Source organism: Epargyreus clarus, unplaced genomic scaffold (genome assembly GCF_041222505.1).
Source record: "Epargyreus clarus isolate Ecla_fem2 unplaced genomic scaffold, WU_Ecla_fem_2.2 ptg000015l, whole genome shotgun sequence".
In the NCBI taxonomy this organism is placed as follows: domain Eukaryota; kingdom Metazoa; phylum Arthropoda; class Insecta; order Lepidoptera; family Hesperiidae; genus Epargyreus; species Epargyreus clarus.
In genome coordinates, this window is record NW_027332223.1 from 10,747,474 (window position 1) to 10,759,880 (window position 12,407).

At 35.3% G+C, this 12,407-nt stretch overlaps 1 protein-coding gene across 1 annotated transcript in view; it reads right to left on the reverse strand.

Moving 5' to 3' along the window:
• Positions 1-12,407, reverse strand: part of LOC140748014 (uncharacterized) — a 204,348-nt gene that overhangs the window by 152,831 nt on the left and 39,110 nt on the right. The window contains exon 2 of the mRNA XM_073080696.1: positions 10,733-10,765. The gene's annotated coding sequence lies outside the window, so the exon portion shown is untranslated. The remainder of the gene's footprint in view (positions 1-10,732; positions 10,766-12,407) is intronic.

A 12,407-nucleotide genomic window follows, 5' to 3' on the forward strand; every position in this document is an offset into this window, starting at 1 on the left:
GCCCGCGGCTTCGCTCGCGTTACGAAGTAATATTTTCATCCCCTATTTTATCCCCTTGGGTGTAGAATTGATCATAATCCTTTCTTAGCGGATGCCTACGTCATAACATCTACCTGCATGCCAAATTTCGATGTTAGAGTCAACACCACCCCACCACCACACAACTACAGAGAAACAATAAAAATAATAATAAAAGTGAAACTTGTGCTTAAATTTGTATTAGTTAAAAAAAACTTGCGAAACAGCATTGCCGTAGTATAGTGACGCATATTCAATCTATTCTAGAGAGAATCCCGTTCTCAGCAGTGAAACCTAATAGGTATTCTATCTAGACAGATACTGAACACCCGAAAAATATACTTAGATCATTTACAAAGTTAAAATGCATAATTAGTGAAAGTAAAGCCATTGTGAAATGTAACAGTACATTATCGGTGTTCTCGCACTATCTTCAATAGCTCTATCAATGAATTATCTCAATGAGTTATTATCTCAAAGTGATAACACAGATTTCCATGATCTGGAAACATTGTGTAAATGCTTCGTTGATATCGATTTATACATATGGAACATATTGAGTTATATGTGACTCAGATTACGAGCGACTAATGAAAGTATTCTACTAACAATATCTGAGAAGTCTACCTATTTCGTTAAGAAGTACCAATTAGGTACTGTTAATCTTTCAAAATCCCTACAAATGTCTCCTTAAAATCGGATTACTACAGGCAGACAAATTAACGAAGAAAAGTAACTAAGAAAAAGTTATTTATGGTGAAATCACAGACATTTTTTTATAGAATGCTATCGATTGCTATCGATATGAAAATAACAATTTAAAATGCCTATACGAGTATCTATGTAGGTATTTTAAACAAGCAGTAGGTACAGTTTTCTATGCTACGAAGCTTTTAAAGAAAAAATAATTAAGATTTTTATCGATTTTCTTCAGGTATAAAAGTGATTCGATCCTGTACCTTAATCAGTGCTGTTCCTGAATTTAATTTTATTTTGCAATAAAGCTTTCGCTCAGTCCAAGATGAATGTAGCGCTCACAGCGCTCGCTTGCAGAGTGAGGCTTCACGGTGAATAATTTTGATAGAATGACGTTTCAATTTGACTTTGTAGCGCTCGGTTTGCTCGGCTGTAGTTAGTTGTGATTAAATGAACCATGCAGGTGACAGCCGCTGCAGCGAAATTCGTGACACTTCGTTTATTTCCAGGATACAAAGCGAGTGGGCTTAATGCTGTTACACACACTATATTAGGTAAATACGCCGATTGTAACGATAACATGAAAATCACAGCATAAACAGCCTTTGTTTAATTTTAACATTTTTCTATTTATATTTTTGTGCACTTGATTATTTTAAATCATCAATTTGTAAAAAAAACACTTACTGCTTTTAAATAATTATCTTTGCTTTTTCCACCCTTATCTTAGTGAAATAAACTGTTAGGTATTACATAATGTAAATAACCGTTCATTAAATAATGTAAGATGACAATGAAAATACGTGATACAAAGTACGTGATAGACATAAAATATATTTAAGGATCTTTTAACGACATTATAAGGAGTAGGAGAAGTATTTCGAAAACATTTTTGCATTTAAAGGAGCAATAAACCTCCGTGTCGCGGCGGTAAAGCCTGGCTATAACGCGATTAAAGTTGACCGCAGACCCAAAATAAAAGAGTATTCAGCCTGGATGCGGGTTATAAGTTATTTCGGAAAAATAATTAACCAGCTTCCGTTAGGATGGAGGTTTTACATAAGGGTATTATTTGATACTATACCTTTACTAGTCTATAATTAGAACAGAAGGTAGTAGAATTAGAACTGAAGGTGGTAGAACCCTTTGTTGTTCGACTCCGGCGGCACCACCGCCACACCTATTTCTACCTAATAACTGCAGTGTTAGGTGCTGCTGTGTTCCGGTTTGAAAGGTGTGGTAAGGGAGAAAGACTTTTCCGAGGCATTCCAGCTTAGTCCTCAGGGGTAGCGGCGCATCTGTGGCCGACCTCAGGTAGGAATATCTAATCCTATCTGGGGTTTATTACAGATGTCCATGGGCGGTAGTAGCCTCTTACCATCAGGTGGACTGCATGCTCGTCTGCTACTCTTATATTATAAAAAAAAAATAGTATTAGTATAACACCACACCTAATTCTAGTTTGAAGCAAATCTTACTCGTACGTTTTTGCGGAAGAGCGTAGTATGGTGTAGATGTCGGCTAATTCATGTGTGAAGCAACCATAGTGTATGATCAGATTCAGGTAGAATATACTCTACATAGAGTTGGTTACAAGAGATTATGGACAGTGATCACTTACCATCAGATCAACTACATCCTCATTTGCAACTCTTCAATCTTTAAAAACCATCATTGCAATAAACAAATTGACTTATTATTGTGTTATAATGAATCAATTTGGATTTAAGATTACGATTGTGGTTACGAAGATCTTGATATTAAGACGTAATACGTTCTTTAAGATCTATGCTCTCCAGTTTTAAGTGCTAAAAAGATATCCACCCCTTTTCTATTATGTGGCAAAAATAAGTGTTTTACCAGATTCGCTTACAAATTTGTATTTCCATTTAATTTGTATATCATGGTCTTCAAACAAAGCGCACAATAGAATTACAAAATTTAAAAAGGGTATTAGACGGAGTAAATATTAACCCAAAAACGTAGGTATCGCTTACGTATTGTGTAAATATCACGCCAATTAACTCGTACGTTCATCCCACTTTTTATATTTTCACGGGTTTGCGTTGCCTCTTCTGACATTAAATTTTAGTACGAAAATCTGGAAATGAAGGTCACGTTTTGCAAATTAAATATGCCGGTTACGATTTTGGTATTTAAACTACCGAAACTACAGCTTCGAACCACTTTTACTTCCTGTATTTTCATAAAACAATAAATGTGTCCAAAGACATTGAAAGTGTCAGACACGAATCGTGTTTGCAAGGTTGTGTTACATTAGATTTAACTACGTTAATACTCGTACACATTGTATAGAAGAAAACTTTTTGTCTGCTACGGCACGCGTCTGATCAGTACCCTTACCATGAGTTTTTACGTATTGACAAATATGACTGTTTTGGTATTTGTTTACGTATTTGCTCATACTATTTCCAATCAGCACCCCTAGCGAATTGTGTCAGAACTAGGAAATCGTATGGGCCAGTACGTAAACAAATACCAAAACAGTCATATTTGTCAAAACGTAAAAACTCATGGTAAGGGTACAGAGCCGATCAGGTCTTCAGATTTCAATGAACCCTAAAACGGCAATGAAAACAATAACCTTAATAATACGGACTCAATTTGTTTTAGTTTTATAAGATTGTATACCAGTGAAAAGTGTGAACATAAAATGCAACGAGAAATATTTTGCAAACTGTAACTCTCGTATTCCTCGAGATAAGTATACTTAACTAAAAAAATACCACATATCATAAGCCTCGCTTTCGCTACTCTCTTGACCCGCTATTATGAACTGCATTAAATTAAGCGAAAAAAGTGTCAGCAAAATGCGGAAATTTGCACATATTCGTACATTTGTAAAGTACTCAGTGAGTGCAGTTCTTGGCCCCGTTTATGCATTTAATTAAAACCTACAATTCATCAACGCTATTTCCTTTATAACTAATGTATTTACACTCTTTTGTGTGCATAAAATGGAGTGACTCTACCCGTACAAAATTATAATATACAAATTTTAATTTATTTATATGTACTGCGTTATTCAAGTAAGGTTAGGTTAGGTTAGGTTACGTTAGTATTTTTTTAGCTTTGGCTAGTGCAGACTGTATGTTAAACTGTCCAAATTTTTTATATAAATAAACTAAGACAAAATAATTTAGAATATTTATCTCTATTGCCTAAAAGTGATTTATTTTTACACCATGTCCGATTCCAAGATCTAATCTTGATTTAATGATGAGCTTTTAACTTTCGCCTTTTGCCTATATTCCTACATGTTTAAAATAACTTAACATAACAAATTCTTAGTTAGTAGATAAATTAGATTCACTCTTACAAAGCTTCATAATCGCAGCTACTTGCAGTTAGGCCAATTGGATTGATCGGATAATCCGCTTAAGGTAAGGCTCAACAGGCAATGTAGCTTACGTTGTTATTCGCAGTTAAGTCGTGGACAGCAAAGGTAATAAGATTTTTTGATAAACCTAATGGAAATATTACACTTAGTATACATATTGCTCCTTTAGAATTATGACGTGAGGACAATTTTCAAACCTGACTTCTTACCTATAAAATCCTGAACTGTATTGAACAGTGTTAAACTATCCACTACAACTTTGAACCTCATGTAATTATCGTAAATCCCGCTAGATAGAATGAGTTTCAATTTCGGATTGAGTGAGAGTTGAAATCTATTTATATTATGTGATTATATATCTAAAGTTACGATATGTGGTGAACATACACCTAATAAGTGGCCAGTGCCACTCATAAATATGTGTCACCAACCACAAATAATACAAGAACATTCGAGGTGCGTCTCCACGTCTGTGTAACCACTAAATAAATAATAATAAACACTAACTCTGTCCCATAGTTACTATGATTCTCGATATGACATGTGCCACACACAATAGCTACATGTTGCTGAATAATTAAACAAAGACGAAATCGTCCAATTATAATATTATACCATTGCAGTCGATTTTTGGCGCACTTACCACGACATAATTAAGTATCTGACTGGCAAATTTACGTCAAAAGTATTTTACTTGATTTAGTAACAACATCAGTACCCTTAGTAAAAAACAGTAATTTTTGTAAAAACATAAAAACTCATACTACGGATACAGGAAATATAGACCCTGCACGATAGAAAGATGTCGATAATACAAAGAGGGCATCAAAGTTGTTTATTTTATAATCGGCCAGCCGCAGGTAAGTACACCCAATTACGTTTCGATCAGGTGGCGTGCCGGCGGCGCGTGCGGTCGCCCTAACAGGATTATTGGCCGGGCGAGCGGCGGTGCGACGACCTGCAACCACCTCACATAATTCGATACAGATTCATCAGCAACGACTTTCTAGAAGACCCGTCATGTTATTAACGTTAATTTTATTTACGGGAGAGTTGCAACGTTAGTTGAGACCCTTGAGGGTGTATAAGGGGGTTATTTATATACTAAATTATATTTATAAGTGAAATCTTTAAACACATAAAATTTCTTTCTTTTAAAAACGAACGAACTTATAGTCTGATGGTAAATGACCAACACCACCTATGGTCATTTATAATCCCAGATAGGATAGAAGACCTACCGGAGGTTGGCAACAGAGGCGAATCGCATTGCTACCCGTGATTATTAAGTTGGAATACTTCCTGAACTGTATGTACCTTACCACATCCGTCAAATCAGAATACATGACCGATTAACATTGCAATTAGTAGACAGAAATAATTGTAGAGGTGGCCCTTTTGAAGGCTACTACTATCAACATAAATATAACAATATATTAATAACCCGAATAGAACAAATAACTTTCATATTAATTACCTGTCCTACCTTTGCGAATTTCAAACGAACGAGGAAGTTCGCGTATTTCCGCACTCGGCACGTTCAGGATTACTCGCTCTGTATGGATTCCCATACACCATTCCAACTGTGTTCCGCAAACATAATACGCCCATAGATAAGTAATGTAGATACGAGTGGTACATGGAGGATTTCAAATCTGTGGGGACATTTGAGCGATTTTTTGTATACTTTATCTATTATTTGCTGACTGATTTTGATGAAAATGGTATGCTTAAACACTTATGATTAAACTTACAAAATGGTTATTTGCTCCCGTTATTAGTAAATCCTTAACGCAGAGGTCAGTTCTGAGTGATCTACGTAGTAGATGCCATTATGTAATAAACAAAGAAGTGAACAAATAGATAACAAAAAAGTAAAAATTACATTATTATTTAATTTAATACGCGGAAAAATGATGGTTGATCAATAATATCCATGAGTATCAGATGTTGTCCACCAAACAAACAAAGTCGTACACAAGCTCGTTATTTATACACCTAAATAAAAATAAAATACATAATAGAACACAATAGCTTGATAACTATTTATAACCGTTATATAACGCTAACAACGCTAAACAAGGGGCATAATTGACTTAAAAAGGCAAATGAAAAGCTAATATTGGCAATCACCGTACACCCCGAACAGCACAAAGAATCGCAGTACAAGCTTGTTGCAACCCAGTTTATTGACAAAAACAAAACAACTAGGCAGCATCGATGCGGAAATTCTGATAGCATTCAGACAAACAGCGAAATGTAACGTTCTTTGTTACCTTTTACGTTGAAAGAAAACAAACATAAATACATTATATTTGCTTGCGCTAAATGAATGGCATGTTCCGATATTACGTTAATTTCTGGTCCAGTTAATTTGATTTTTGTTTTTCAATGTTTAATGTCATTTGCAGTTAAATTGTTGTATCGATCTATAAATTTGTTTATATCTAGTTATAGTAAATAAAGAACATTGACGGAATTACTTCTATAACATTTAATTATTCGAAGTAAAAACAATTACATAAAGCTAGTGAAAAGTTTTAGAACACCAGGTTAGAAGTATTCCAAATCCAGCCAAAAGCTAGTTGCTGCATCCAAAAATAGAACTCGATCGGAAACTCTAATAAAATTCACATTCTTCATTTTCAATTTAATCCATATGCTTCAGAATCTGATACCGTTCTCGAGATATGCATGCTGTATCTGCGCCGGTGGATCGACGAAAAACGAAACAACGTTAATTAAAATCTGGATCGGGGAAGTGCAAACTCTATTCTGTTCAATGTAGAAATTCCGTCCGTCCATTATGAATGGCGATCTGGTTATTTACTTAACCCGTTTCACAGAGACAAAGCCCGTACTTATTTGACGTTGATACCTAGTGGAGTAGCACAAAGTGAATAAATGAATTGTCGCAGAGGGAAATGAAATGACCACGCCATGGCGTGCTGGGTTTTGTACTTTTTGCAATTTTAACGGAATGCAACTTTCATCTTCGTGTATCTAATCCGGATTATTGTGATTCGTTTTAACGGTATACTGTTCTGATACGTTCAAGTGATTTTATGTCAGAAATACTTTTGTAAATAGATACGAGTACTTTAAAACTTGGAATGATTATTATATTTTATTATATGATGATTATCATTAATGATGGTTATTTATATATATAAAGTTGTATAGATAAAGTATTGTTTGATAAATCTTACGATAGTAAAGGACAGTTTTGACCATTGCTTTGTTAAGCATAAAGTTGCAAAGTAAACTAAAATTACATATAAAGATTTTTTTTTTAAGTCTAGCAAAATTATACCACAGACAGTACAATTATTTATACACGATTTAAAATTTAATTGGAGCATCTCTTACAACATTTTTTGCACAGTCTGATATTTGCAACTATCAATTTTCCTTTTAAACGCTGACGCGTACTTGGCAGTCGCAGGAAGGGATGAATCTTGTGTACTCGTGAGTTGTCGTATACAGTTGAAATATTCAGATCTCGGGGGTGAGTTCCCCGTGCTGCCATAAAATGCAAAACAAGGAAAGTTTTCCCTTAAATCAGCACAGCCTCCCCCGCGCCCAGGACAAACATGCGCGGACAACAAACAAACTTTCTTTTAGTTCTAAAGTCGGTTCAGTCGACGCATTAGTGTAAAAAGCCCTTGTATTAATGATTTGAATTTTAAAGTAACGGTTACGTGCACCTTTCAGTACAAGAACTTGGCATTTTTCACTTGGTACTCGTTTGCTACTTCTGTAAATAAGAATATAGTCTTCCTGATAATAAAACCTTATTGTCGCTCATGAATAGTATCTAATAAACTCCAGATAGGATTAAAATGCTATCTAAGTTAAGCCGCAGATGCGTCGCTACATCTGACATGAGAGATTGCTAGATAGAATAGATAGAGACTAAGATAGAATGCCTTCCCTAACCAAAAAGTAGTTAAATACCATCTGATGACTAAGTTGGAACGCCGGAACGTACATGTATGTCTCTCTCTTACCTTGCAACGACTCAGACACTTGCATAAGACTGAACAATATTGCAGCTTGATATTCCATAAGAAAACTGCTTCAATTTAGTCTTTCAGTGCATAATTACGAAAATAGTGTATACAGTTAGTATTAGATAGAAACAAAATAGATATCAGATATGTCGATCTGTAGTTGGTCACCGAACAGTGACGCGTAATGGAATACGCGGCCAAACTCCGACCGCATAGGTAATATACTGACCGCAGCTCACACTACTGTTATTTACTGATACATTTGGACCTAATAAATCTGTCTATTGTCAATAGTGAAAATGTTTGGATAAACAAGTAGTTATCACAACATTAACCAGTTATTGTTCCACTGCTGGGTACGGGTCTCCTCTCAGAATGAGAAGGATTAGGCCATAGTCCACCGGGCTGGCCAAGTGCGTATTGGTAGACTTCACATACCTTTGAGATTTTTGATGTGAAACATCTATAGCCGCACGTAAAACCGATTTCTGGCGTGGCGACGCATGCCGTGGCGCACGCTATACGATGGTGTATATATACAGTCTATATGCAGTAGTGTGTACGGTGTGGCGCCATGCGCAATCGAATTCAATAAATAGTCATCGTTATCTGGAAAAAAATCGTAATATTTTATTTTATCATTATGACATATTTAGTTCCTATCACAATATGTTCTTTTCTGCATATTACTTTAACAAAATAATGTCGATGTTTCACATCTGCCAGGCGTCCCGTGACGGCTCACATTTTTTTTATTAATAAATCAATTTTCAATTAATTAAAAAATATGTAACACATATATCACCAATTAAATCAATGAAACACATACAAAAAATTCGTGGTGTTATCTGGAAAAAATCCTTCTGAAATTACAGTTCAAACTTTTTTGTTCAGCAAATTAAATTGTGCGCCAACTCCCAACTAATCGTCCGTTGTTTCGTTACAGTATTACAGTAGTACAGTACTGCTGCAGAAGCGGGTAAATAGTAAAGGCAATAACAACAGCTCAGACTGCACAAAAAAGGGTTCAGCTATTAACTTCGAACGGTTTTAGGGTTCTGTATCCTCAAAGGAAAAGGAACCCTTTAAAATCATTTGTTGTCCGTCTGTCTATCTGTCAAGATGCTTTTTCTCAGGAACGCTTACACGTATAAAGGTATGAATACCGGTCTCTTTCAGTTGTGAAAAAATCAAACCTTTATCCTAGCCTACCTAGATCGAAAGATAATTATCGTTTTGTATATTTAGCGATTTCTCAAATTAATCAAAATCTATAAGTTGTCCATTTACCGTTAATTAGACAATAACCTATGTCTTATAGCATAGTAAAGAAAAAAAAACAAATATTAGTTATACGTAATTTAATAAAAAGCTTTACTTGGTTATTATTTGGTGTTGCCACGGAACCCTGTGTGAGCGAATCCAACTCACACTTGGCCGTTTTTTCTATAAAGGCGAACGTGGCAGAGAATGCAAACAACAATGAGGTAAACAGGCGAGACGGCCACTATTATCTCACTATAACCCAGTTTGCCGTGGTGAGCGCGAAAGCTAAACGGTGCAAAATTGACGAGTCAATTTACTGCCTATTCACACGTACCACAACCGCTCCACGGCGATAATGACTCACGCGGATGCAACTTTGTATTTAAATGCGTAGTTTTATTCACACGGACCACATTTTGCAAATCAAAAGTGTGGACGGGAGTCGCCACAACGTCATTACAAGTAAAACTATGAGGCATAAACGGCCGGCTACTCGCTATCCGCCAATCGTTAAGACACGTTTCTGTATCTTTTATAATATAGAAGTAGCAGACGAGCATGCAGTCCACCTGATGGTAAGTGGCTACTGCCGCCCATGGACATCACCATCACCTTCAGATATGATTAAATATTCCTACCTGAGGTCGGCCACAGATGCGCCGCTACCTCTGAGGACTAAGCTGGAACGTCTCGGAAAAGTATATCTCACTTACCACGCCCTTCAAATCAGAACACAGTTGTGCTAAACACTGCTGTTATTAGGTAGAAATGGGTGTGGCGGTGGTGCTCTAGCTTACCCCAATGCTGTTACAAGAAGCTGCAACGCTTTACGCACTTGCACACATTTTGTCGCTACGATGTGATGGTTGTGGTACGTGTGAATAGGCACTTATAGATAAACAGCACGTCGCAAAATGCACAGAATCGACCATTTACCGTGATTCACTCATTGAAGTATGGTACTACACAATAGTTCAATTGATGTAACTGTACGTACCGTAAGTTCTTTATTTTGTCCGCGAAACTGATTAGATGGATAGACTTCGATATCCGGCGCTTTTGTGTCGAATTAATTCATTAATATGTATCGTTTATTAATATCTAACATCGTAGGAGGATATAAGGGTTAGTTACGGAAATTATATATCTAAGGAAAATGGTTATAAAGATATAACACACTACACTTAAAGCTATGTCTAACATTTTGGCCGCCTGTGAAGAGTCATATTTTACAAACGTATGTAGCTCAAACAGCTCGACAGATTTTAACACATTAAATGTGATTAGATTCGTCTAAATTGTGGGTGTAACATAGGCTATAAATTTAGTTAGAGTTTCTGTTTTTATAATAATTATTACTAATACAAATATTGCTAACCTTTTAAGCACGTTCGGCTGTTCAAATCGGCAACTGAAACAAATAATCCCTTATTAGATACAATATAAAATACAAAGTACTTACATGCCAAATGTAGGTAAGTGACTAGAGATGGGCAGAGGGTTTAAACCCAATGGGTGGATACGGGTTTAAACCGGGTATTTTGGGTGAAATAGGGTTTAAACCCAAATAAACACCCAAACAGCGGGTGTAAACTATTGTCATTCATATTTTTATTTTCTTTGTGTAATATCATTTTTAAAATAATATTGTAAACAATTCACTAAATATGCGCTCTAAAAGCACATATTTCATTTAACTACGCTGTTATAGTCATGTTATAGTCCATTCGGATGTGTTACATTTGGGTTGCAATTTTCGAAGACCCGATTTTATTTTATAGATGTCAATGATTAGTGTAAAGGGCTTAGTGTACAGTTAAATCCTAATTTGTGGAGTCCCAACTGTTGTCCCTCGGCCGCCATCTTGAAAAAAGGGGCACTAAGCGTTTTTACGCTCTACCAGGCAAACTATTCGTCGCACAGAAATTTAGTAAGAACAATTATGGTTTCAAATTGATTTATCTATAATTTTAGTATTATAACTTTTTGTCGTTAAACCAAAAATAACAAAGATAATAACAATAATAGATTAAACTTTGGGAAGACTTTTTTTAACTTTTTTCTAATTAATTTACAGAAAATGACATTGAAACATTTTGATAGAGGAGTTTTTATAGTCCGGTCAATTTAGACATAAAAATAGTAATCAAATAACATAAAGCTAAATTTCCGTAGAGACCTTGGGTTTACCATCACAAGTAGAGTTCTAAAAGTCCTCATCGATGTGTGTGTCGGCACTTATTCGGGGTCAAACGTCAAAATTTTCGGCTTTCTGGATTTTTCTCGAAAACGGTAAATTTTATCGAAAAGTACCTTGGACCAAAGTTGTAGCACTTAAAATTTTCTATAAAATAATGTTTATATTTTTTTTCTTAAAGCTATAATTATTAAGATATTACGTAAGAATTACATTTTACATTATATGCCCATATTCCCACACCACCTGTGCAATAGTATACGAGAGGTATATTTATTTGTTTTAGTTGTGCGATATTTGTTTCCTCAAACAAATAATAATTAAAAATGTAATAAAAATAGATGAACCCCTAAAAATGTTATATTTAAAAATGTAAAAACATTAGAAATACAGTAAAAACCTATAGTATATCTATTAAATAAACATTTGAACTATTTTAAAAGCTTTGTGTAGATTTTATTAACTCATTTTATAAACATCCAGATAAATACCCAGTGGGAGGAAATAAACGGGTATTTATTGGGTTTAAACCCTGCACAGGGTTTAAACCGGGTTCTTTGCCCATCTCTATAAGTGACACAATTTAAAAAACCTTGTAACAAGTAACGACCCGCATGGCGGAACAGTCACCACACCGGTCCGACGCGCAGAGAGTTCCAAGTTCGATACCCGGCCAAACAGATATCTAAATGACGAATGATGAATTTAGATTTCTGTTTTTGGGTCTGTATGTTTATTTGTCTACATATCTGTCCGTAGCACCCACGACATAGATTTCTAGTGTGTGGAAAGCGTTTAAATAAGCCATTATTAGATCCTAATATATTTAGGATCCTATTTTTGAAGGTGGTTGAAC